Genomic DNA, 27,213 nt, shown 5'->3' on the forward strand with positions numbered 1-27,213 from the left:
TATATCGAGAGCACCTTTTTCTAACGAGACGCCGTGCTCGAGGATTGAATTACACTTTCCTTGATTTTTTCTCCATTTTTCCCTACCATCCTTCCAACTCGCCTCATCGATATATTTCCTCGCTCAGCTGCTACGCAATTTTTCCTTCGCATTTATACACATCAATCCACGATTCCTCTCACCTTCAGCCTCCTCGCTTCAGCACCGATGAAACAACGCGGGCAAATTCGTAAATAAAATGGCAAACCAACGAATCGATACTGTACGAATATTTTTCAGCTAAATTCGCGTGTACCTTTACAAATTATATTGCGAAAAAAATTCTCGATCGACCGAAAAATCGAGGTACTCCCGCAATTTCCGGGGAAATCGATATACAAACGTTGCGGCTGAATTCTAAGCAAATCACCGAAAATCTGATGCATTTTTGTTTTACATTTCCATCGCGGATACCGGCGATCGAACGTGGAAATCTGTTGAGAAAATTTTCGATGGTAATAGAGAGGTCGAATTGGGAAGAAAGTAGGTAACGAAGGGTGATACATGGATGAGGAGGATTGTAGCTTTTTTTCTCTTAGAGAGACTTAAGAATTTATGCATTTCAATGTAAAAGAGAGAGAGAGAGAGAGAGAGAGAGGCCGAAGGGCATTGTTTTACGTGGAAGTTTTACAGGAACGTTTTGGAGAGTTTACTATCTTTGCAGCGTTTTCCACTTTCATTATCGCTCGGTGCTTTGTGCTTTCGCGTGCTTCTATTAGTTTCTGGGGTTTTGTCGCTGGTGCGACGTTTTCCGCCGGTCGTAAAATACGACGAGAGTCTCGCTATGTGTGCGAGTGTGTGGGGTGTTCAAGGGGTTTACCGGGGATGGTCGAGAGAGCGCGAGGTGGGAGCCGGAGGAAAAGGACGATGGCCAGAGGCGGAAATAGGTTGCCTGTAGCAGGAAAAAAAAGATCCTAGTGAAAAGTAGTGTGTGGGTTAGTTGGGGTTGGTTAGGGGCGGACGGTGCTCGCTCAGGGATTGAAAAACAAAGAGGAAGGGAAAAGTGTATCACGCTGTTGGCGAGACAAATAAACTTTTCGTCGCTCTTGCGGTTCAGCCTTTTTTTCCCTTCAGTTTCGCTCGTGCGTTTTTGTGGCTCCCTCGCATTTAAGCTCGACTTTTCCACTTTCCAAGCCTTTTTCCTCTCTTTTCGTTTGCAAAATAAAGCTATCGTTATTGGGGACTTGAACGCTTGGCAAAACTGAGTTTAATGAATTTTCCCCTCTCTACCCTAAAATGAAATTCGCGCGAATGGAAAAATGTAGCTACTAATTCTCCTAAAAAAATTATTTAATTAATTTTTTACCCCCTGAATACATTATTTGTTCTATAAATTATCTGATTTTCTCGCAAGGCAAGCAAACTACTCTCCACAATGTATATATTAATAGCAGAGTTCCAGGTATTTCGGTCGGTTAACGAGCTTTCCGTATTTGCCAACGGGCAGAAGACCGTGACACCCCATCATTATTACCAGGATGATTATGCAAATTTTCTTCCCTTCTTTCAACTCTATATGTACTCGAACATCGAAATTATTCGACTAAATCTTTCCATTTGGAAAGACTGTGTTACGCGAGTAACGCGCCATCCTCGGCGTATTATATAAGGGAAAACGATCGTGGAGAATTTATCAAATTGAAATTGTTACAAGTATGCGAACATTTATGGGTCTCTGTGCGTGTGAGGGTGTGTGTTTGGCAGGTGCAGGTCACAGGTTAGCCCGAGGTGGCCGTCTCGGATGGCTGGGTGCCTTAGGCAGGGCTCACCCTCGAGATTCCTTTCCGCGTAGAGAACGTTCCATGGGACCTCGCATTCTTTCCCGGCATTTCATACGCGGAAGCGGCAGCCGCGAATTTTTCCTCCTCTTTCTCCACCCTTCACCCCTCCCCTCCCCCCCACTCCTCCATCCATCTCCTCCTCTTCCTCTCGGATTAGAAAAAAAAAAAAAAAATCACTCGACGCTTCCGGCACTGCGCAATTCCTTAGAAAAATTCACCAAGCTGACAAAAAACCTACCTCCGAATCGCCTATCGAACTTAACCGATCGAAACTCGTTACATTTTACAAAACCGATTTATAACGCAATATCCTTTTGAGGTGAGATCGATCGCCAAAGTTTGTTGCATTATTGCACAGCGAGTGGGTACTGAAATAATACTTGGCTGAATTATGTGAATTTAGAACGAGTCTTCACAGTTGAGGCAGCAACGCAGCGGGCCGATGCGGGTTTCGCGCAGATAATAACATAATTTAGCCAGCAGATTCTCGGTAATCGCATGAGTTGCCGCGCCAATGGTTTATTTGGCGCGTAACTTTAGCGTCCCTCATCCCCCACCCGGACCTACACGCGACGACACGCGAATCGAATGGTCGACGACTCGACTGGAAAATGCGCGAAATTATTGCAAAGGGCAACAATTTTCTCGCTGAAAAAACAACTAAAACCTTGGGTTTGTCTTCGTCGCCTCGAAGATCGTCAAATTTCATCCTAACTGATCTGTTTGTATTTTTCTCAAACGGAATTACGCGCGAGGCAGTTCCGCGAAATAATGGAACGGTATTGAGAGTTTGTTGTGAAACGCGAGAATGCTCGTCGTTTGTTGTTGTTTTCGGATCAGCTGATCGCGCACGGGCGATTGGCGTTATGCGCGAGCGATCGAACAAAGGGGGAATTCACTGTGCGTGGCGTTGTTGTTTCAGTGGTGCGAGAGCCAGGGGCTTTCTGTGTGTACGCGCGCGCGTGTATGGTAGGATGGGCTGGGGGGGGGGGGGGGAGCACATCCAAACTGGAAACGCAGCTGTGTTATACGCGCCACTGGACTTGGCCAATGGCGAAAAGACGCCGAGAGGTGCAACGATGCGCGCGGCTTTGTTTCCCGGTCATCGCGTGACCGCAGATTAGCCCGTCGAATCATTAAAATCCCCACGGGATCCCTCGCGATAGTCAATCATTCACCGCTGATGATTTTCCGCCCAACGACCGCGCGGAGTGAATCCGTAACCCGGCGCAAAGCCATGGAATTAATTAGGCAAACTTTGGATCGAAAGCGATTAACGCGAAAATGAATAGGAGCGACAGCTTGATCGAAGGATTATTGAAGGAATTAAAAGTTCAAAGAAGCATCGCTCTTTAAAGAGAGAGAGAGAGAGAGAGAGAGAGCGTGGCAGTTGTTAATCTCCCGACGAGGAGTATTTATTTGGGAGGGGGAAGTCGCCACTATTAGATTGAGGTTTGCCGTTGGGCATGGCCGTCGCATCGGTTTACAATATCGTAAATCGTTCGCTAACCAGTCGGGCCCGCGGTATGTTTGGAATTTGGATCCCTCCCCTCCTTCTCTTTCACTCTGCGTCTCTCTTTCTCCATCCCCCTCTCGCTTGGTCAAATCGTTTCCTCCCCGAGAGGGTTGTGGGGTGGAATATTCGACACAAGCGATGTAGCTTAACATTTCCGAGCATCGTTCGCAAGCCAGGCGTCTCCGCTCTTGTGGCCGAATGGCCAAATTCACTCGAGCCTCCCGCTATGCGGCTATATTCACTCCTACTCCTGCGCACCTCTGCTAAACTCACCACAAATCCTCCTCCTCCCCCCCCCCCCTCCCTCCTCCCTTACTCCATCACATCGGAGGAACGGTCTTATCTCGCTGGACAATTATCCGACTGCGTCGTCCGCTTCGATCGATTAACGCTGCAAGAATTTTCGACAGGGATTTCACTCGTGGAAACAGTCGGGGAAAGCTGCGACAACTCTATTTAGCGAGCTACGTAAAAGGGTATGGAAAATTCCAGCGAGTGAGGCTATGGAAAAATCAAATTACTGCCTGGTCATTGAAATTACCGAAAGGGCTGGGTGGTGGAAGAGGGGGGATGTATCGCGAATTGCAAATTTCAGCCCTTTTCGGTTGTGTTGAAAAGCCAGTATCACTATTTTCCTTTTGCCCTCCTCCACCCTCCTCTGCAACAACTGGTCGCTGCTATATCCAGACTGCGTGTCTCGCGTGCAGTTACATTGTTGCGGTCGACGCAACAATCCCGTCCGTCCATCGGCCACGTAAATATCTGCGTGATTACTTTTAATTCCCCCTATTTGCTGCCTCCCCCCCCCCTCCTTCCCCACCCTCGACCCCACTCAACTATCCCTACCACCTCGGTTCGCTCTCTTTTTGCACGCTGCTCTCTCAATTTCTCCCTCATTACGGCCACCTGCGTCTGCCGGATCTACAGCCAATCACCGATTCATCCCCTACCACGCACGACAATTATCCCCGCACGGATTCTCCAGCACAGCTTCATCCGCTCGACGACCTGCCCCTACGGCTAGATTTCTTCTCTCTCTCTACCATTAAAATTATTTTCCACCAATCCGATCGGTCAAAAGCACCAACCTATAAAACTTTACGAGACCCTTTTCTAACAGAGTTCATGGCAACTTTTATTAGTACCCATTCGCGTCAGTTTACGCAAAAATTTGCATAAAATTTAATCGAAGAAACGAGCGCGTTTAATGACCTAATTGAGAGAGGAGAGTTCGGACGAATCGCGTGGATCGGTGAAATTGGCGAGAAATAAATAAAGCCGATCGATGGGAATTAATTAAGAAATGTATCGGGTTGAAACACGGCAAAAGGGTATTAAACCGGGAGTTTCGCCCGGGCAGCCTGTGTAAATGCCCGTTGTTTCCCTCTCCATCTCTGGCAAAACGGCGCACGAACGGACACAAAAGAGCAGACACCAATATTAATAAACCGGTGGTTTGTGCGAGTGTGCAGTAGCGTCGGCAGCGGCAGCAGCAGCAGCAGCAGCAATAGCAGTAGCGAGAATAGGGACGTGGTGTATTTACGTGTGTAGTTCCGCGTAAAATGGACAGGCGCAAAAACTGTATTTGTGCGAACGGACACATAAATAGCGAAAGCGCGAAATATATAGGGGAATACGGCCGAGTGGAATATACAGAGAAATGCAGAAGGGAGAAATACACTAACGAAGCCGCACGGACACAGACACAGCTCGAGTTTCGCGATTACATATCATTATTCCGCATGGCTGCCCGAGCTCCAACCCCGAGCTATGTTTGCAACTAGATTACCGTTCGCAGTCTATCTCGTTTCCCCCACCCCCACCGCTCTCTCTAATTTTTCCCTCCCTCCCGGATGGGATCGCTAATTGTTCCCGGCGCAACCTGTTCGTTTCACGCAGCTGATTCCACTCTAGCATCGATTTTTCACCTCCTGACACATTTACACCCTCTCCATACAAAATTAACCAAACAATTGTCCATCGCTCCATTTTCTTTCACCTTCAAAACAATTTCCGTATCACATTCCGTGTAACTCGTAGCATTCATTTTAATGCGTTTGTACGATAAGCGAGCAATCAATGGCCATTTCAGAGAGACTGGCAAGCTTCCAGGGGAAAAATAGCGATGCACGGTGAATCACGATTTTCCCCTCCCGCCGTTATATTTTTCCTTTTCATTTGCTTTACCGCGCGTCGGTGTCTGCGTAATGTCGGAGCCACTTCTGGAAAATGTTTCACCGCCTTCACCGATGCTCTTTGCCAAAGCGACCTACACTCTGCTACTTCAAGGTACCCGAGTTGCGCCGCCGCGACAAAAGATTTACCGCCTGAATTTATCCCTTCCGGTTCTATTCTTCGACAACATTTTAATTCATTCTCGATATTGCGAGGTGCTCTATTTACCGCCGCCTGATCGCTTTATTGATAATTCAGCATTTTTTTTTATACCTTGCCTCTTTCGCACGTCCATCGAACATTCGCGCAACAACGTAAAACGATCGGGAACTCGCGCAACTTATTCGATATGAAATTTAAATCCTAGATACGCTTCCGCGAGTCGCGAAGTATCCCGAGGGAGCACGTAAGGTGGGCAAACAGATTGTCGGTCGGTTATCGGAAATATTTCTTAGCGTGGAGAATTTATCGGGCGTCTGGCCGAAAATATTTGAAAATTCCATCGCGACGTGGAGACGCCGCTTACGAAATTTTTCACGTCTAAATTAATTCCGCGGAGAAGAAGAATCTCAGGAGTCCCATTTCACGCTCTAAGCGGGATCGGATATTACACGACTCCGCCGGTGATCCGAAACCTCGTGTTTTGATTTAGAGGTCGCCTGACGTTCTCGTTCTACGCAATAAGACCTACGTCATTCTAACCGAAGCTCGAATCTTTAAAAAATCCTCAAGAACAGTAGCTGCTCGACGAAACAATTAGGAGAAATGGTGTAATATTGTAGATTTAAAATCGTATAAGGATTCTATAGCTTGAAGATATGTAGCTGTAGAGATGTCCGACTGGCGCTCTTCTTTTGTTTTATATTCTAGTATCGATAGAAAGTGACACGGGGAAAGAGGGAGGGGATGAGGTTAGTGGTCGTAATATGGGGTGAGAGAGAATAGATTACGACCCTTGACGGTGGATGGTCTCTCCTCTCGTCTCATATTGCTCGGAGCCCACGAGTTTATTGCGCGAGGACCCTCGTTCAGGGCCGGCTCGATTTATGGGCTCGTATAAACACGTTCTACGCACAATTTTCTCCGTAATGATGGTTCGTCCGCTTCGTCACATTCTTACATAAATCTCATTCACCCTCGATCACCTGAATCGTTTCCCGGCCAAGTACCGAAATCATGAATTACAATTCCACCATTATTCCGGACTGGTCTTTCCATCAAATCATCGATACATCTACCTTAATGAAATTTCCGCCTCCTCTATTTTCCCCCCTTTTACTCAGTTACAGCCCCATCACTCCTCTCGCTTAAAGATTCGTGCATTCGGGATCTCTCGGTGCAGCAAAAGTTTAAGGGAGCTTCCGAAAGCGGAACTTGAGAGGAATATTAATTTGCAGACTTTCACCTGTATATGCAGGTGAGAAATGGTGATGGATGACTTCGCGATGAGTGTGTCAGGACGTGCGAGACAGCCCTGAAGCACATCCTTCGAGTCACACTTGTTGCACGGGCACCACCCTCGATCCGGAAAAGCGGCCCCGGACCACCACTTTTATCCAGCGAGAAGCTCGGCATTAAAAGAATTTATGAAGCAATCTACTCCCCTCGAATGTGAATCAAAATTGCCAATTGTTTTCCCATGACATAATCGTCCAACGTCAGGCGAAACATTCTTTTCGCTCACCGCGATGATTATAGCTGGGAAATGCAACGATTGAACGATCAGAAGTTTCTACGTAAAAAACTGTTTCCTCTAATTCGGCGAGATACGTCTTGATATTAAAAACTCCTTCAGAGATATCCTGATCTAATTAATTTTTCATCTCAGCATTTACCGGGGTGGGAAAACCGGAGCCGAGCGAAACTTTTTATTGCAGCAAGGGGTCGTAAACAGTTTACGAGGTAAAACCGCTTGAAAGATTGCACGAGGCGGGGTCAATTTGCTGTCACCGTATTTTATTCTAATTTCAATTCGGTAAATATTCTTCGCGTCGGTCCCGCCCACGCTGGTAGGGTAGCTCGAGGGATTTGCAAGCATAGGGGAGGGGACAGACAAATTCTAAGGGTGACTCCTGACATCTCGCATTCCCCTAAGCCTTGGCACTCTTATTGCACGCTACCTGACCAATTCTCTCTGCAAGCGCAGGAAACCCAAATGACGTAACAGCTCCTTTCTTAACTTTTTATCCGTAAATTTGGAAAAGGACCAAAGACATTAATGAAATCCGCAATCAACCGTAGCACGTCTAATTAGTACAAATTGATAACGCGTTACTCGAAAGGCCTGGATTAATTTATAGGATGGACATGGCGAATTGGCTCTGGCAGGTAAGGATAAATTGAATTGCAAAATTTTCCCAGCTGGTTTCGTTTTTAACGAGGATGTGTGCTCGTAAATAAAAGGCGTCTCGGATCATTTGCGAGAGGATGAAGGAGGCCAGGAAAGGAGAAGCGTTCGGGAAAGGCTGAAACACTCTGGCAGTTTGATTTATGGCCGACGTACCGAGTTATCGCTTTGCCAATAGTGGAAATCGAGGAGAAGCTATGAAGTCGAGGGTGAAGGAAAAAGGGGTTGGGGGTGGACCCCACGATAAATGAATCGATGAACGAAAACCTCCGCTTTCTTCCATCCCCGGTGCCATCGATCTTTCCATTCGAATTCAACCCGAAAAATCTATTATTATCATTATCCTCGTTTACATCGTTCTACTTCGATACACGGAATATACGACGGAAAATACTCGCATATTAATACAGCTGTAAAAATAGCGACGGGGTTAAGCATGGCGACCTTGCTTAATTGAATAGAAAAAATTAATTATAACGGTGTCAACGGCTGCTAATCGAGCGGGTGCAATTAAAAGAGGAATGTTAGCTTACCGTTATTAGGCATAGTGCTTGATAGTTATCCGCTTTTTCCGTATACCCCTTTTGCTCTACCTGCACTTTGAACTTTGCAGAAAAGCTCATTTTGCAACATTCCGCGCGTAACTTAATAACCCGAAGGAGCTGCTTGGAAATATTTTCCAATGCCCTTTTTCCACCGAGAAATCTATTTTACCAATCTCAGCTTCGTAATCTCATACTTTGCTGCGGATACTCATCTCAAACATTATAATATCACGATGATATTCCTCATCTCAAATCCATTTTGATACACGATTATTGCATACTTACATATGGAAAATTTTTTACGAAATTGGTGTAGAGGTTGAGAATCACTGGTGGGTGAAGCAAAGGAGTGGGGTTGGTGTGGCCGGGGAGAGTTTAGGTTAGGATGCACCAGGCCAGGAAATGCACTTGACGCTGCATCGTCGTAGAGGATGAGTCATCGGAGATACGGAAAACCGGTTTGCAACGGCTGTAAAGGCTTCTGGTCCCTCTTCTCTTTCTTACAGCCTCCTCCTCCTCCTCCTCCCCCCCCCCCTCCCCTACCCTCCCCGTCTCACCACCTCGACGAGATCTCCCTGTACCAAAGGTGGATCTCGGCATCGTCAATCGTCACTTTGTCGCGCCGCGAACGATTCGTACCGCCTTTAAGTATAACGGGTGTCCAACTATTACGAAACTCCGCCATTACGTAAATCGATAATCAAAGTTTTCTTACGTACCCTGTCGAATTTTTGCTTTGGACAAAATTGGACAGATGCGACTTTCTAAGATCATTGAAGCTCTTTCTATTGACTCGGCTCTCTCCCGAGATTAAAGATATCGCGACGGCTCAAGGAAATGCATCCATTCCGATTTGCCGGATTTCTGGACACCGTCCGCGTGGCGCCATTGCTACCTCTCGACCCACATTCGACGTGTCACACAGACATTTCACTGCGGTAGACGTCCAAAGCTCTTGCGATCCCTATCGATATCAAATGAGACATCATCGCCAGAGATCTGATTTAAAAAAGGGAGAAAAAAGAAACGGGGAAACAGGGAAATTCACTGGAAACTAAAATAATTCTCACTGGTGATTCTAGAGGGTCGAGGCAACGCTCGACAACAAAGATTACAAACGAATTAAAAGATTAATGGCCACGGTAATCATTTTGGAATGGGAGTTAATAGAAAAATAATGGACAGGAAAATTGGTGATTCCACGAGAGATCTTAGGACATTTTCGCAATTACAGCGTCGCAATTAAGAGAATCTGATTACTCTGTGTGAGCTGTATATGTTTATCTGGGAATATATAAAAGGGAAATTATCAGGCTTTCATTGATATCTGAACGGCTGAGGATGTCTGGCCTCGCAACGACGCCGCTTATTTTGTATTGCATTGTTTCACGCACCTTCGGCCGAGATACGTATCCACCCTAAGAGGAACACGTACTTACAGCGAGATATCTGTAAATGTGCAATTAGCAATCGCCTGTAGATTACTTACTTCCAACTAAACCAGTTCAATTACAAGCTCGCAGTCTTTTTGCAATAAAACGACCAACTGAATTGTAGCTGTAATATTATCTTTCACTACCGCGAATATCTAACACATTTCTAATAAGAGTGTAAATGCAAGAATAAAACAAATATAAAAATAGAATTTTCCAAGCTACTCGAGAGATAATGTTGATAATAGTAAAGCACGAAGGGTGGAGCGATGGAAATCGAAAAAGGGCCTTACAGATTTTCTTCCTGAAGTATTGAAGATTGCGGGGTGAAAGTCTGGAAGTTAGGAGGGAGGGAGTAGTCGAGTGGAGGATAATATCCGGTTGTCTAATGGACTGTCCGTAATGACAATATCCATTAGCCATATCGGTAAGTAATATCTGCATCTACAGGCTCGTTAAGCGCGCACAATGTCACCGGCGACTTTCGTAGCTACGAGGAAAGCTAAGCTGTGTCTGCGTTTCTGTCCATTTCGAGAGAGCAACCGTAGAACGAGAGAAGGAACGAAAGAAAATCTGCAATAAAAGAGAGAAGACAGCAGCGACAGTGTGCGGAGGTTGGCTATTGTTGGCAACGTTGCCCGCCCTCTTTTCTACCCGGTGTCCATTTAATTTTCTACCATCCATCTATACTTCTCCCTTCTTTCTTCACTTTCGACGATTCTCCGTCAAAGCTCCACTCGTCCAAATCTCTCTCGAAACTAATTCCAGCTACCAATAAATAAGTCTTATTCGGACGAACGTTGAGTGCTTTCGTCTTACATAGACAGGTTTTCCACTATCCTTGGATATAATTTGATTCGCGGATTGGCGAGGAAAAGGCTGCTACTGCGTCTCCCAAGGCTTTTTTAACGGGGTCACCCGAGTGGTCTAATGACATTTGAAAGGGCTGAAAAAAGGTCAAGATGCTTGTCGCAGGCTCACGGGTCGTCGGATGAGTCTCTTTTCTTTCTCTTTGCTGACTTGTCCCCTCTGAACTGAGAGAATCTAAGAGAGGTAGAGAGAGACTCGCTTGATTTGTCAGCGAACAATAAAAGGTCAATGCATCCTAGGGCATTACACCGTTACCCATCAAATCCAGAAACCAAAAAACCTACCACCATTTATCGAACAATCGCAATTGCATAATTACGTAAACTTTTCATGGAAAATCAAATAAATATATCAGACGATTTTCAATCATTTTTTACGTCTATTGGGATCGGAGTAACAAAAAAAAATGGTTTCAAAGTTGAAACCGAACTACCTGGACATGTTTCCCAGGATCTATCAGAAAGAAGAAGCACCTAAGGGATATAATGGAGGGCGTCGAATAAGGAGCTCGAAGAGATACATTGGAGTCGAGGGAGGCAAAGAAACGAAAAAAAGGTGAAGGTTCGAGAAGAACGTGGCAAATATAAAGAATGATACACTGGGAAATCGTGGCAAAAGAAGATTCAAGGAGGGGGAATACATCCGGTTAAGTAAACGATGACGCAGTTCAGGAAACGACCAACCCATCCCTCATCGATCCAGAACGTGACCGTTCTCAACGTGATCGACTTTGACCGAGGTTTCCTAGCAAACTAGGAATTCCAAAAATCGCTATATTCGCGAAACAAAAAACGCGTAAGCTCCCTCGGCTCTCATTCGATGCATTGTTCTATTTACAAATATGATGACGAATGTTTATGTTTATCGTTTTCCCCAGTTGTCGGTTTTGTTCCTTCGTCAATAATATAGCGTGGTTCTGGCTTTTACCATAATCCCATCGGGCGAGAGTGGACGAAGGTTTTAAAAAATGCGGAGAGCGTTAAGCGAGCGAGAAATTTAATTGATTTCTGGGCGCGAGAGCAACGAAAGCTCTGGACGTTCGGGGTAACTTGGATAAATTCCTGGCGAGGCCCAACGACAAGGGAGATTTATTTGCAACGCATGCTGTCGAGTTTCCACGCGCGAGATATACTCTTTAAAAGTATAAATTAAGCGCGATAAGGCGTCTTTGTCGGGCAGGTTTCTGTGAGCTATGCACGAACACGCGTGTCGCTATGCGATTTACCTGTCGGGGAAAATACAGTCAAACTCTCGAGCGAACCGCATACGCACTAAGGAGTAATACGGTATAGAAAAAGCTACAAAAGCAATCGCCCATTCTCATTCAGCTTTTCGAATCGTCTATCAGATTTTTACAGGAAATTCAAGCGGTAAATGATGGAAAAATCATCATTGTTTCTTATCCGCGCAAGAGTTTCGTAATTGAGCGAAGTCATCGTAAATCATAACGACATTTTGCGTGGGAGGAGTGAAACGTGGCTGGAGATCCGCATATCCTGCATTTCGTCGGATTTTTGCCGTCATCAACCCCACGCAAACCTGATTTTCGCAATAAGAGTTTGGAGAAGGGGATGGGGGTGGAGGATGAATCTTAGCGTTATATTAAATCGTCTCTCAATGGCAGCGTGAGAATCGGATCGCTCGTTCCGAAAATTTTGAAGAATCTTGTTAATGATCATACGTTGATAATGTCTCAAGCTTCACTCGACATTTCTACAGATTTTTACCCTTTTTAAGATGTATTTAAGGGGTGGGAGATACATACACGGGTGGCTGGCAGTCTCCGCAAACCGCCGATAAATGTCGATATATTTCACTTACCTGAAACAAAGAAAAAAGGCGATTGATAAATATTCGATTAACGTGTTGTTCAAGGTAGAAATCGTAGCTGTTAGATTTAAGCATAGATGACATAAGTTTGGCAAAAGGATTGCTTTAGGATTCATTGTAAATTAGTGTTACGCAGATTTGAAGGAAGTGATGGGATTATTTTCGATTCTTGTGTCCAGGGTCTTTCTAGTCTGGCGGGATGCCATGTGTGGGTGGGCGTCAGGGAACAAACAAGACTGCGTCGACCTATATCGTCGTCTTCGCCGCCACCGCCGCCGCTTTCATTAACTGCCGTTGCCGAGTGAAATCCCTGGCAATTCCGTTTCTACATCGATTATATCCAACAGAGATATCCGATGAGTTAAACGATTTTATAACCTAGTCCTCTATAGCTCTCTCAAACAAATTCAACAAACTTTATTTACACGGTATCCTGTGTAAATAATATGCAACCAATACTCAACCGAGTGAAATTATAGTTATTGGACTTTGGGAGTAGTTAAGTTTTCATGCGACCGATCAAACTAAACAAAAAATTGGTAACTCGTGAATTTTTGTAATTAATGAAAAGCTGGAGATTAAGCGATGGTTAATAAAATGGACGCAATCGTGAAAACTCGTACTGAACGGGATTGCTACAGGTCGTTTCATAAATGATGTTTGAATACGCAAAGGGTGGGGATAAAAAGGCGTGGGTGAGCGATTACCGGTGGCTTTAATAAATGCAATCGGCGAATTCGCAGCCGGGATCGCAGATCGTAGATCACGTTGACCAAACGGAAAGGATAACTGCGACTGTGTGAAATTGCAATTTGTCGGTGGGCGTTCGTGTGGGCGAATACCTATCCAAGATTTTAATATTTAGCCATGTTTAAATGCACCGACTCTGCCATTACCCCTTGGCAATAATTCTTCTTAATCCAGGTGAATTCAGGAGAAACTCCACTTGAATCGATTCTATTTTCCCTTTATATTTCATCTACCTGTAATTATTTCTGTTAATCCAAAAACCTATAGAGCAACTTAATATCGAGTATTATATTCTTATCCAAATGCATTTTTGAATATTCGATAAAAGCAACTTTTTTCGAATGTTGCCGATTCGTTAAATAAAGAACGATTTCCAACTGCTGTCTGAATGAACGCGTTCTCCGTGTGTCCCCGGGAGGACACTTTTTCGAGAGCAGAGAATTTATAACAGTACGCGCGTTGCGTCGAAACAAAAGAAAGTAAAAGTACGTATAGGCCTGTTTCGGCCGCGCGCTATCTTTAGGAATCACGACGACCTACTCGCTTTTCTCCTCTTCGAGTTCAACTATACAGACTGTCTCATTTCAACCTGAAAATAGACCAAGTCTGCAGAAAATTTACACAAATTAACCCTCACCCTTTCCATTAGTTTTATTCCAATGATTCGATTAATGAACTTGCTAAGGAAACACAAGTGAAATTATCGCCTAATTGTAAGAAGGATTCGTAAGGATTTTATAAATAATATTGGCGAAAGATTTGAATCGACAATTGCGAATCGGTTGATATTTTCGTAGCTGGTGCGTCAGTGGCCTGCAATAAATTAAGAGATGTGCGTGCTAGTGGCGAAATATTGTGGCTGAAAAGCATGAATGAGTTTCCAGAATGGTGGGGGATTATTTGGCAAGTGGTTTTACTAGCGCGAGCGCTTCCACCAGAACCATCTAGATATTTCCTTTCACATTTTATAATTCTTCGAACAATTATCAAGTTATTTCCCCCCCCTCTCTCTCTCTCTCTCTCTCTCTCTCTCTCTCTCTCTCAGCGCCAAAACAGTTTTTTCTTACCGAAAAACGTAATAATATTTCAATGCCATTGTTCTTTTCTCAGCCGAAGAAAGGATCACTCTGGTTACAAGGGAAGAAAGGTGATTTAAAGGTAATTTATAGGATAATATAATCGGATTTATTGGCTACGGATATTTTTTTGCCGGCTGGCTCTATCGATACGGCGCGTTATTTATTTGCGCGGCGTTGAACTCGAGGGAGGTCAGTCGGCGTTTTACGGTGAACTTCGGAGAAAACACGAAGCGCTGAAACCGCTCGTTAACACTCGCGGCGTGCAACACACGTGGGACCTTCAGGCCGCACCTGTGTGACGTCACGCAACGGTAAAATTGCCATTATATTTCATAATAGTCCGTACAATCGAATTTTTCTCACCGTAAACTTTTAATTGTCTGAATAAAATTATTTTCCAGTCTCCCCCGTCCCATGAATAGTATAATCCTCGCAGGGATTACGCGATATTGCATTACGCATCGTGCGAGACAGCAACGAGAAGAGAGCAAAGTGGGAGATTAGCGATCGTCTCGCTCGCGGGCTTAACAATCGATGAGAGTCGGATGTTGGCGGATCTTCGATAAGGCGAACACGGCCGAAAGAGGAGCAGCGAGAGACCAAACGACACGCGCATATATTTCCCTCTGTGCCGCCGAGAGAAAATACCATGGCCTTCTTAAGTTGTTCTTTATCGAGTAAACAAATGATGAATTACGGGAGATTACGTTGAACGATTGACTTTCCGCTGAGATAAGGGAGGATGGGTTTGTGTAAGCAAAAGTTGATAGGTAACATGGTAGCCTGAAGAGGAAGAGGAAGAAGAAAAAGGAGGAGGAGGAGGAGAAGAAGTTGAAGAAGAGGTGGAAGAAACGTGGTTGGGGATCGCTTTGACGCGATGCCCGGCAGTCCGTTAGGTCTGGGGTCGAGCGAAAAGGCGTAGAAAGAGCTGCGTCTTGCATCTGTTGCCCACCTAACCTCTCTTCTTGCTCCCCCCACTCTTCCCTAGCTTCTTGAACGTTCGCAGTGCCCTTCTCCCAGTCGTAAACCTCCGGCGATTCCCCTCCCTGCCCCCCTATATCCCATAACAAGCCCTCCGACCCCCGCTACACTCATTTGCTTCCACAGACTTGCTTTCTCGACGCTTCTGGTCCATAAGAAAAACCGGCCTGTGCCTCGTACCCCCCCCCCCCCCCCAATACCCCCACTCTTGCAGCCAACGCTCGACTGTGGCTGCCGGTGTCTCGACAGGGCCGTAACTCTGTACGCGGTCGCCCCTGGTAAACACCGCAGGGCCCAACCACTTGACTCGATGACCTCGTGCCCCCCTGCGTCGATGACTCTTCCAACAATTTTCCTTTCCAATTCCACTAATTCGCCGAAATCATCGTCATCGTCGTCCTCTTGATTCCTTTTGGCAGAATAACGCGATATCGATGGACAAAGGATGAACGGAGTGCATGCATAGAGAAGTCACTCTCTGGTTAAAGAAAAGGACTGTAAATAAAATTTGGAAGGAGCGGAATGGAAAGGATAAAAAGAAACGGAAAGAAGACAGTGCGGGACAGAGTCCATTGGCGGAGTGCAGCAGAGTAAACGGACTATAAAACAGAAGTCTGAAAGAGAGGGAGAGGCAGGGATCGAATGCGAGGTATTTGATTTGGTATTTTTCTTTGTGTATCGCGAGATAGTTGGAATTGTTCTGCAAGCAGGGCATTGATATATCGTTTCGCGGATCCTTTGATCGGACCGCGCGAGCCTCCGAATTATCCAACTCTCACGAATACCCACTCCTCTCTCTCGTTCGTGGCCTCAGGAGAATCCTTAGATCCCCCCTCCCGCGGTGGTTTCTCCTCCTACGAGGAGCTTTTGCCCCCACCAGAAACCACCGGTTCTTCGCTACCGGTCAATTTATCCACGACTGTCCCCTTTATTTCGCTTTACCCCCCCCCCCCCGTCCTCCTCCATCCTTCCTTCCTTCCGCTCAACTGGCCTCTGGCTCCGATTCAAAGGAGATCCCCCGACGCGATCACCGGTCAGATGCCTTCCGACAAAATAGTCCGGTCCGAAAAAGCGCCGGGGCACTTTTTCCACCGCGCCATTAAATCCAGATTTAATTGATATTCTCGTTAGGTTTTTCAGAAACCTTGGTAGATTCCGCAAAATTTTAGATTGCGCGTCAGAGTCGGATCGATTCGGACGGGAATTGGCCGTGCGCGTCCTTTTGGTTTTGTCGGATGGCGAGAGGCGATCGAGCGACAAATTACGTCATTGCGGCGAAGCTTTTTGGTCCTTTCGGTGAACGGTGGCAGAGAAGGAGGGGGGGGGGGGGGAGCAGGGTAGGTCGAGCGTGAAAGAGGAGACCGAGCAGCGCCGATTGCCGTGGGAACAAAGAAAAGATGCGAGAGGCCTGGGGCTCCCTCCCCGCCCGTATCCTTAACTGGGAAAAAGCACTTGGGTGGGGGGAGCAGAAGGAGGCTAGCAGCAGCAGAGACGCGCAGAAAAATAAGAAGGGGAGGAACGTATAAAGGTAAATGGGATAAAAATAAGAGGCGACGTAGCGATAAGGTTGAAAATTCTAGGGAGGGATGATGGAGAAGAGGAGGCATTACCTGGTCAGAGACACCGGCCATGCCAACGAGATCCCGTCAACGATACTGTTCTCTCGACTAATGAAGCCTAACCGCCCCTCTCTCTCATACCTCAACTCCACCAGCCAGAATTTCTTTCCTACGGGGAGCGTTTATCCAGCAACATCGAATTATCGACGCTGAAATTCGATCCCAACTATTCCAATTATCCGTTTCCTCCTTCATCCCTGTTGTTCCCTACGAAACCTTCCTGTCTCTCGAGAGGCTTTCAGGATTTCTAGATTGGCGTAGAACGATTAATAAAATCGTCGGAGCTCTGCTCGCGAGCTTTCGTCGATGGCAAGCGAGTCGCGCGAGCAAAGTGTCAATCGCGTCGGTTTCGTTATAATTGGATCAGTTGGGGTATTGCAAATATTGGCAGCAATGGAAGCAGGCGACCTAGTGATGAAACCTAATTGGGTAAGTTGGCCTGGCATTCTGCCAGTCGGAATAAACAGCATCGAATTCTAGACAAACTCGACGACTCGCTCGTTGAAAATATTGACGAGTAATTAAGAATCGCATCGATCATCCAGAGGGAAAAGCTTAAAAGCTCAGTGGAGCAGCACCATCGCTGATGGTCCTCCCGCGATCCGAATAATAAGATCGCTCGGAGAGCGCAGGTGGAGCGGAGAGGCGGCACCGTTGCGAAAAAGGACGACAGGTTCGAATAGATATTTCACTAATTTTCCATGAAACGGAATGTCAGCTGTTTTGGGCAGAAGGACGCAGGCTGAAATTTTCGCTGGCTCGTTTGCGCAATCGACGTATTTAATTGGAGCGTCCAGGGGGTTGGGGGAATCGGACGGGGGTTGCGATGGGCTTTTCCGCTCGCCAAATCCGTTCGCGAGAGCACAAAGCGAAACGGGATATTTGAGAAATTCGACATTCCGCCTGGCGCAGCTGCGTCGGATGAATTGTGATTTCTCCCGCGTTATTACGATATACATATATATATATATAGTGGCGAAGGAAGAAAAGAGGCGGAGAAGCCGCGCGAAGAAAACGTCCTTGAAGAAACGTCCATCTCGAGGAGAGAATGCGGGGTTGAGAGCCCGTTTGCGCGAGTATTCCCGCGGAAATTTGGGAATAAGGTTTGTTAGTCGTCGAAGGAAATTTCGCGCTCGGGGTGAATGAACTCGGGGCGACGTGCCGGTGGCTCGGGATGCATCGCGCATTCTAAGCGGCCGGGCGACAAGTGTGCACTTGGTAGTAGTGTTGACCTTTTCAATGACGACACGCTCGTGTGGCTGCCATTACGCGATCGCTCAAGACGCGTGGGCCCCACGAGTCTCCTTTTCCACCAGAAAGCCCTCCCCCACCCCCCCCCCCCCCTCCGCCACTCTTCACCGTTGTCGCTGTCGACGCCACTGCCGCTGCTGGCTCTGCCACTGACACAACTGACACCACCCCGCTGATTTACCAGCCAACCGGATCCAATGTCATAAGCGTTATCAATTTTTCTGCTGCCACTTCAGTTTCCCCTTAAATCACCCACACGACTTATTCCAGCCGGATCAGCAGAATTTCACGCTTCCTCCTTATACAATTCCGTCAATCATTCCCCTCGCCTCAATTTTTCTCCAATCTTTCCAAGCTTTCCACCATTTTACTCCCATTATTTAAATCCAGATCGACCGCGTTATTTCCCTGCGAAAAAACATGAGCGAATCAGCAGTTTATACTATATATACGGCCAGGACGAATGTATATACGCTTCCGATCCAGTTTTTCCACTCTCTGTTTACACGTTTTCCAACACCTGCGGGCCTCGATGCTACCACCCCCCCCCCCTATCCACATCACGCACCGACCCACCAGTGTTTCTATACGATTCATCGATATTTCAACCGGCGATATTTTCCATATTTTTTCATCGTTATTTTCGCGGGTCATCGCGAGAGAGTTACTCCAGAGAGAGAGAGAGAGAGAGAGAAATGCACAGTGGGTGCAGGAAATTTCGAGTGTCGATCGTCGTTACACGAGAGGAAAATTTGTCGTGGCGTGGATTTCGGATCTTGACTGGACGCGAGAGCAGAATAGTTTGAAAGTCGAGAACTCTGGTGGACGAGTGTATACGCGACTCGTGTGTTCCGAGGAAAAAAGATCTTTTGTACGGGAGTGGTGTGCTGGGAGGGGGAGGGGCGTGATGAGTTGATGGACTAAGAGTGTATTGAGTGAACACTCTTGTAGCGTGACTAAGAGCTGACGAATCGAACGGTCTTTCTATTAAAATTGCCTGCGGACATTAATGCTAAACGGCCAGGGCTGAGAGGGACGAGAGACTCGCAAAAATACAAAACAATATCGATTTATACATTTCGCCTTGCCTCGCTGCAGGCCTCTAATTTCCTATGCAACACGCTCAGCGAAATTATATATATATATATATATATATACAGCTGAGAAACAATTATATTTATATAATTAAATGTTACCTCTTAATCATATATATAAGAGCGATTGCTACACGAAAAAGAATAATTATAAACTATTTCTAAATTATAGCATTTTCTCGATACAAGAAATAAAGAATTTACTTTTCATCTTCCTGAACAGGAAGATGAAAATGATAATGAGCTTCCACGTTTAACCTTGAAAATTCCTAGTTAACCAGCATAATCATTTATTTATTTAACGTTTAATATACGTTAATAATGAAATATTTATCGAGTGCCAGATGATTCCTCGATTGGATTGATATTGGTTAATATTTCTCTGATAATTCAAAATAAAAGTAATTTGTCGAGCGTTGCTGAAACAGTGTCGATTCGGCGTCGATCGACGTAGAAATCAACACGATGGAGTTTGGTGGATAGTGAAATTGGTGAAAATTGAAGGAAGGAGGAGAGTTTCCCAGGTACAAGTGGAGAAACGTGCATGGAGAATGTCTGGTGTGCGCCGCGGTCGAGTGGGGATGGGCGAGGAAAGGTGCGTTGTATACATATGTATGTATGGGGAAGGATCGAGGAGGCCCAACTGGGCCCGCTCGATGAATAATTCATGCTGGAAGCCACGGGACCTCGACTCTATACGTGCTGCTCTCCGAGGCATCGAGCCGCCGAGCGAGGAAGCCGACTGAATCGGCCAGCGCAGCCTTTACACGGCTATTACCCGCCTTTATTATACCATCCTCGCTCGCGTTCGTCTGCTCGTTCAAGGCCATCCGAGGGACTTCCCAAACCTCTCCCGCGCCTCCGACTTTCTACGTCAATTTCTACGGCTCCGCGCAGCATCTATTTTTCTATATATAAAACACAGATATAACTCGACTTCCTGCTCGATGTGAATTATTATTATTATCAAAGCGCGGAGATAATTATTCGCGCGACAAACAGTCTAACATTGGCGTCGTCGTCGTGATTCTGAGGACAGCAGTACGGCGAGCCGCGAGCGTTTAATTCGAGTCGCTTTTTAATTATCTCGATAAGAAAGGGGGGGGGGGACGTACGTCGGTCTATCTGTAGGAACGGATAGAGCGAGTGGAAGGAAGAAAATAAAACCGTAAGAGGATGAGTGGGAGAGAGAGAGAGAGAGAGAGAGAGAGAGAATTAAATAAAGGAGAATAGGGGGGGGGGAGTTGCGTTGTGTTGCTAGCTGGCAGAAATCGAGTCTAAAATTGCTGCATACTCAGTTTTCAGAGTAACAGGTGATCCCTGGTAACTCGAGAGGTTCGACTAATCTATTCCCCTTCCCCTCTTCCCTCCCTCCCTTCACGCGTTCTGCAAATCGATGAGTAGCTTCTGCATACAAATTCGATCGCTAACTGCCAACCTATTATCCTAAACGGACCGCGATCAATATCGAGAAAAAATTTCCCGCGAAGAAGACGCACGATTGGATGAATTTCTGCACAATGTGAATTTTTCACGCGTTCGTCTCACCAGTTTCGGTAGCACGATTCGATGAGACTGATAGTTCATCAGGAGAGAGAGAGAGAAGCGAGGTGAAAGATGATAAGTTGGATGAGATTAGGGAGAGAGAGAGAATAGACTATAGAGAGGGAGAGGTGAAGAAGAAATGGAGAAGCCAAGACCGAAAGAGAAAAGAAGAGAGAAACGGTGCGTCAGCTCTCGCTAGAAATAACGTGGATATACTTAGACAGCCCTCCGTCCAAGACCCAACCAAACCCGAGCTTCCCCCCAACTAGCTTTGGTCGCAATGAAAACTACTCGGCTACTCGACTAACCTTGTAGAAAACCCGTTGAAAAAGACCAACCATCCTTTTTCTCAAAAGAGTTCTTAGAGTCGCAGCAATCGTCAGCTTTCATCTACTGCTACCAATTAATCGCTTTACAAAGCTCCTACCGGTTCTAGAAACGCTCGATAATCATCCATAACGCGCGTTGCGCTGGCTATTGTATCGCAGTGTCGCGTTACGCGAAAAACCGCAAAATTCTGGGAAAAATTATTGGATATTCGGAAAGGTTAGGTTAGGGTGGCGAAATTAGCGGGAACAGGTAGCTCGAGTACGAGAGAGCAGTTTGAAACTTAATACGAATTCGTGTAGAAAAATGTCTATTTGGAAATCGAAGGCCGGTAATGGAATACCGTGCATTAAACCGCCAATGATATCGCTCGTTGGTTTGTGGAGGGGAAGAAAGGGGGAGGGGGGGGGGAGCTGAGTAAACATTGTTCGGGCAGTACGGACAGTCGAGTAAATACTGCCGAATACATCGAGCATAAGCGAAACCGCATGATTCGAAAGAGAGAGAGAGAGAGAGAGAGAGAATCGTACACACACACACACACAATTACCAAACAGTGAGACGCTTGGCAGCGTTTTGCAGCTGAAATAAAGTCCATTACCGTTCGACGACGGACGATGTCGTTTGTTAATATACTCAGCCAATTAGTGAGAGAAAAGCTAATGATTATCGTCTAAATCACACCAAGATTCTTGTGGAAAAAGTGAAAGGCTCGCGTCTCCGAAATCTACGCAAATGACCAATTTTCTTTCTTCTTCTTTTTTATTTATTTAAAAAAAATAGAGGAAACAAACCTTAAAAAAAAGTCCATTTATAAACTGCATTGTGGTCATTTATCATATTCACTGTATAACAGTGATTAACCAACTGCCACATGCAGCGTAACATTGAGGAGGCATATTATAATTATACTGGACGTACAGTCAACATTCTACAGGTCTATCTAGTAATTAAAGGAATACGAGACACGCGTTAATAAGTATAGATCGATCAATTAGATCGGTCAAAGGAATCTATGACTCAATTAAATCCGTAGACTTATCTCTCATCGCGATGGAAATCTCATCGCTACTTATTCCTGCTCCTGTAAACTTTGCTTCATCGGATCTCTGGTTTTTCTTTCTTTTCTTTTCTTTTTTTTCAATACTTTTTAAATTGACCTGGAATTTTTTAAGTAATTTATTTGAAACTTTAACGATTCAAATGGTATATTGGATTATGGGATATTCGATGAAAAATTATTGAAAAAGAACAGTTTAAAAAATATATATTTTAACACATCAGCTTACGAAATTTGATAGATTTTAAATCTTTGTTTACACATATAAAAATATATATCACATTTTAGATTACAGAGATTGTAAAGTATTTTACATTGGATAAAATGAGCTTTCACAATTATGCGTTATCGAAAACGTAATCAAGTAATTGTGAAAATGCATATAAAATGTTTATTTTTCGATAAAATATTTTAAAAAATGCATCTCCACTTGTTAATATAATTTTCAGTGTATACAGTGTTGTGATTAATAATAGAAAGTTAATAAAGTGAAATTATAGTAAGGTTTGATGGTAAAAAAATTTTAGACAACCAAAGTGACGTTTTTAATACATTGCTAAACGTTCGAGTGTCCTTAATCAGAATTAATAAAGCGTGTGAAGATTTATCGACGATTCTCCCGCTTTTCATATACGTTTAATTAAGCGGTTCGTCATATCGATGTCCCACGTGTTATAAGGCGTGTTTGTATTTTTAATAAACTTCCAGTTGAAGAGGTCATAATGGTTCCATAAGAAGGGGAGCGGAAGATTGGAGAATGGCAGTGGGAACCCTCCAGAAACAACTTGAAGTTTAATGGTGACTCGAGTGACTCAATCTTCTGGCCCAATAATAACGACGCATGAAAAAATCACCATCAGCTCCCGTGTACTTTAGAATAAAATTGTCACGCTAGAAGTTCCACGAAAAAATGAGCATAACAATAATTTACGATGAAGACACGTGGAGACATTAACGGGATTATCGAGAGAAGAATCCATTTAATCTAGGAATTTATTTCTAGGATATTTCGAGATTTTTGAGAAGATAAGAAAAGTTTATAAAGCCAAGGGAAAATAGTGGGGAGGGGGGGGGGGATTTTGGCAGCGGACCAGACATAGGTGAGCAATCTTCGAGGAACTCGGTGCATAAATATATATTTAATGCAAAATGTCATTGCGTTATTACTGGCTGATAATAATTGTTCCGAGAAAAGCGTAAACTGATGGACTTTTGGTTAATGGCGATCGTTCCGCAAGGTCGTAAATATTTATTTAGTCGTTCCAACTCCTCCGCACCGAATTTCACGAGGGTTTTATAATTGTTCTCCAAGTGGAAGAAGAAGAGTCCCTCGGGAATGCGCATACGGAAGAGGACGATAAAGTTCGATGATCCGAGGTGGAAGAAAAGTTGTCCGGTGACGTAATCAGTGCGTTACGTTGTCTCGCAGCAGCTTTTCGAAGCCGCGTAGCCGTGACAAGTGGAGCGATCGGTGAGAGAGAGAGAGAGAGAGAGAGAGAGAGAAACTTTCCAAGTGCGAGCCTGCATAATCCACTATTACGCCCGGCGCGGCGTCTTGCCAGTCGATACGGATCGTTGATGTGGCCACTTTCGCACGGAAAAATCCCTCGTTATAAATTTGCGCAATCCACTTTTTCTTCGGACGCTTCTCGAGGAAAGCAAATAACTGGCTGGGCGAGCGAGCAGCGAGAAGAATTAAGAAGAAGCAAGTCCGAGTGGAGAACGCGCGAGGACGGTTAAAGGGCGGAAAATCACAAGATGCGACGCGACGCGACGCTTTTTATCAGGGGAATTTCCTCGAGGAGAAATATTAAAGACGCAGACTGGAAAGAAATTTAATCCAAACGGATTTGCAGAGGGGGCTTAGCCTCTTGGCACTATTTCCACCGGTCCATTACCACCAATACCATCAGCACCGCGCGGTGACTCTTCAGTATATGGAATAAGGGAAATAGGCGAGAAGAGAAAAATGTAATAAACCGCGCAACGCGCTTCTGCCTGCTGAAAAATTCAATTGCTTCCTTCTTCTTCTTCCGAGGTGGAGGAGAGCGAAGGACAAGGATATACGCGCCTCGGGCTACGCCGCATTTTTCGCCGTAAAATCATTGGGGACCAATCGGAAATTTTAGATCTTCCTTATCGTCGCGACCATTCCACTTTCGATCCGACGAAAATTCAGGAAAAACTCTGGACAACTCTCCAAGGTTATATTATACATATATATGTTGCATAGGACAATCTCCAATAGAATAATACAAACACCCATGATACTTATTTTCATTGTTCGTTATAAATGCTTCAGGACGATGACGATGCAAAGGCGCCCACACACCTGCGATTTCCATTCTCCCCGAGTTCCCGCTTATCCTACGGGCCTATATCAGCTTTTACTCGGGTTTGCACAATCCTTCACGCACACCTAATCGCCGCGGCGTCGCCACTTGCACAATCTCGGCTAGTCTCATACGTAAAAAAAAAGAGATACCAAAATAGAAATAGATAAAGCTAATATGTCATGACGTTATATATATATATATATATATATATAGGTAACCCTAATCATTTCAAATATTACACGATTCTCTCTCTCTCTCTCTCTCTCTCTCTCTCTCTCTTTCACCGAGATCCAGCAAACGGAACTTTTATCGATTTTGTCCGATAAAGAAAAATTCTACTCCACTGGAATCTCCAAAGTCACACTATTATTGCTTTGAGTTTTTTTCTTCTTATTGTTTCGACAGAGATATCTCGGTGGAATCACGTGGAGCGTGATTCGGCAAAATTCATTTCTTTTTTCGAGAGATACTAAGTGATTATCGATGCATGAGTCGGGTTTTCAAGCGCAGGCGAGTTTTTAGCGGTTAGCGCGCGCATAAATTTGCCACAGTTTAACGAGGATCGCGCGTCGTTCCTGCATGGCACGATAAATTTCTGATTAGGCGGAGCTTCCGGAGAGCGCAGCTTTCGTTCCACGAAGATTTCTATGATACGCGATGCGCGCACCGACGCGCCGCTTATAATAATTTATCAGTGTGTATATATGTTATATGCGCGCGTGTGCATGCACGATTGCACGTGTGCGATTGGCTATCTCCCGAGATTGCCGATTCCTATCGATTCGTAGAAATCCCTGGGATTTTTTTCACGATCTCTGCACCCGAATACTGAACCGTTAATCGTACCTCGTTCGCTCGTCCTATCTGACGACTTTAATTCGCGCGTTTGTCATAAATCCCAGCTGCAACACGGCGATCTACGCGTAATTTCACTCTTCGATCCAGCGGTCCCGATAAAATCTACAAATTCACTTGTTGCGGATAAATCGCGCGGGCATTAATATCTCCGTGGGATTTGCAAATGATTTATTACGCGTTTTCCTGGAATTTGTTCTTTTTTTGCTTTTAAAGCTGGATGGATCGGCGTGGTGGTGCGGTACCATGACACGAAGGACGGGATCGGAAATCGGGGGAGGGGTGAGGGAGGGTGGTTCTTTGTTTTAGGCGAGAGAGAGAGAGAGAGAGAGAGTAAAAGTCATCCCGGCCTCTCGAGTCTTCGCGGAACTATTTCTAGCATGCAGTTAGGTATTCGACCCAGGGAGAGGATCACCTTCTTTCTTATCCAAGCTTCGATCTGGACGGTTTCTATTAACTCTCGGGGAGTGCCGTAAAAATGCGAGTCTAGACCGAGGCCGCCAGACCCCTTTTAAACCTTCGTAAAACTCTAAAAGGAAGAAACAACCTCTCACCCCATCAAATCTCATTCATTTATCATACACCGTAGCGTTTTCTCGATAATCGCCAATGTTTCGCGTAATCCCCCTTTCGTTAGGTACGCCATGAAATTCTGGGGAAAAAATCATTTGCAAGAACGATCGTTTTCGGAGGCGAGTAAGAGTGAAAATATTGTTAAATTCACTGGGGTTCGAAAAAAAATCTTCTATATAGGAAGTACAAAGTTTACACACTGTAATATATTTTCAATAAACAACGATATCCAGCTTACAAAATATTTGAATAAACACGAGAAGATGAATAAGCGTTTGATTCGCGAGCCGTTTGAAGAAGGAAGAGTGGAAATGTTGGTAAATTGGTCGATGAGAGAATAGGTTGCGTCGGTTGGCGAGCAAAAGTTTCCCGAGGGAATTCGAGGGGAGTTGGAAAATCATAGGGTGACTCGCCACCTGGCCAATCAGGCCCAGCAGAATGGTCGCTTGTGATATTCACCCTCTCGCCACCCCCTCCTGTTTCCAAAAGCAAGCTGCATACCAGCTGAACCACCGACAACCCAAACTCTCTCTGATCGATCGTTCGAAATCTTCCAAGATTAAAATCAGCCGAATCAATGTGACTCCCCTCCCCCCCCCCCCCCCTCTGTCAAAAAATCTCTCCAATGGAAATTTCAATCTCGAGCGGACCCAAAGTGTCGAATAGAAAAATTATCAGTGTGCGTGTGTGTTGATATTTGTTATTGTATACAGAAGAGGGCCGAGGCGTGATAAGAGACGTAAACGCACGAATCCAAGGGAATATACAGTATGCATATATATATATATATATATAGTAGGATTAGCGGAAGTTTTGTTTACGTTGTGGCAGATGGGGAAAAGGCTGGGTCGTTTCCGCGTGCGTGATTGCTGTGGCGTAGAAAATTGTGCGAGACTCCGGCATTGTCGGCCGACAGAATTACTCCAATACAAGCTCATACCGCTATGCGAAAACTTTTCTTTTCTAGCTACACCCGCGCGCGCCTTCGAGATCTCCCCCTATATAGTCTATGTATATATACGTAACCACGCGGTGATTTTCTATTATCACACTCTGAAAAATTATCCGTAATATCGATTAACAGTTTTTTAATGTAATAATGAATTACTTTATCAATATTAAGAATGATTTGTATAATTGTTCAATAATTCATTTTATGAATACAATGGAGTAATGTTTAATGTGGAAATAAATTAACCGTGTTGAT

The 27,213-nt window shown here is 45.0% G+C and overlaps 1 protein-coding gene across 6 annotated transcripts in view; it reads right to left on the reverse strand.

The window, feature by feature from the left end:
• The window catches only part of scalloped (TEA domain transcription factor 1 homolog scalloped), an 87,634-nt gene that overhangs the window by 52,739 nt on the left and 7,682 nt on the right, over positions 1-27,213 (reverse strand). Inside the window, exon 2 of one of the 6 annotated variants that reach the window (XM_066727492.1) lies at positions 12,472-12,527. The exons of 4 other annotated variants lie outside the window; for them this stretch is intronic. The gene's annotated coding sequence lies outside the window, so the exon portion shown is untranslated. Of the gene's footprint in view, positions 1-12,471; positions 12,528-21,163; positions 21,249-27,213 lie in introns of those variants that run through there. One more of the 6 variants, XM_066727494.1, reaches the window with a different exon arrangement.

This window comes from Prorops nasuta, unplaced genomic scaffold (assembly GCF_024137725.1).
Source record: "Prorops nasuta isolate Cenicafe-Biocafe unplaced genomic scaffold, Cenicafe_Pnas_1.2 PNAS00005, whole genome shotgun sequence".
NCBI classification, from domain to species: Eukaryota; Metazoa; Arthropoda; class Insecta; order Hymenoptera; family Bethylidae; genus Prorops; species Prorops nasuta.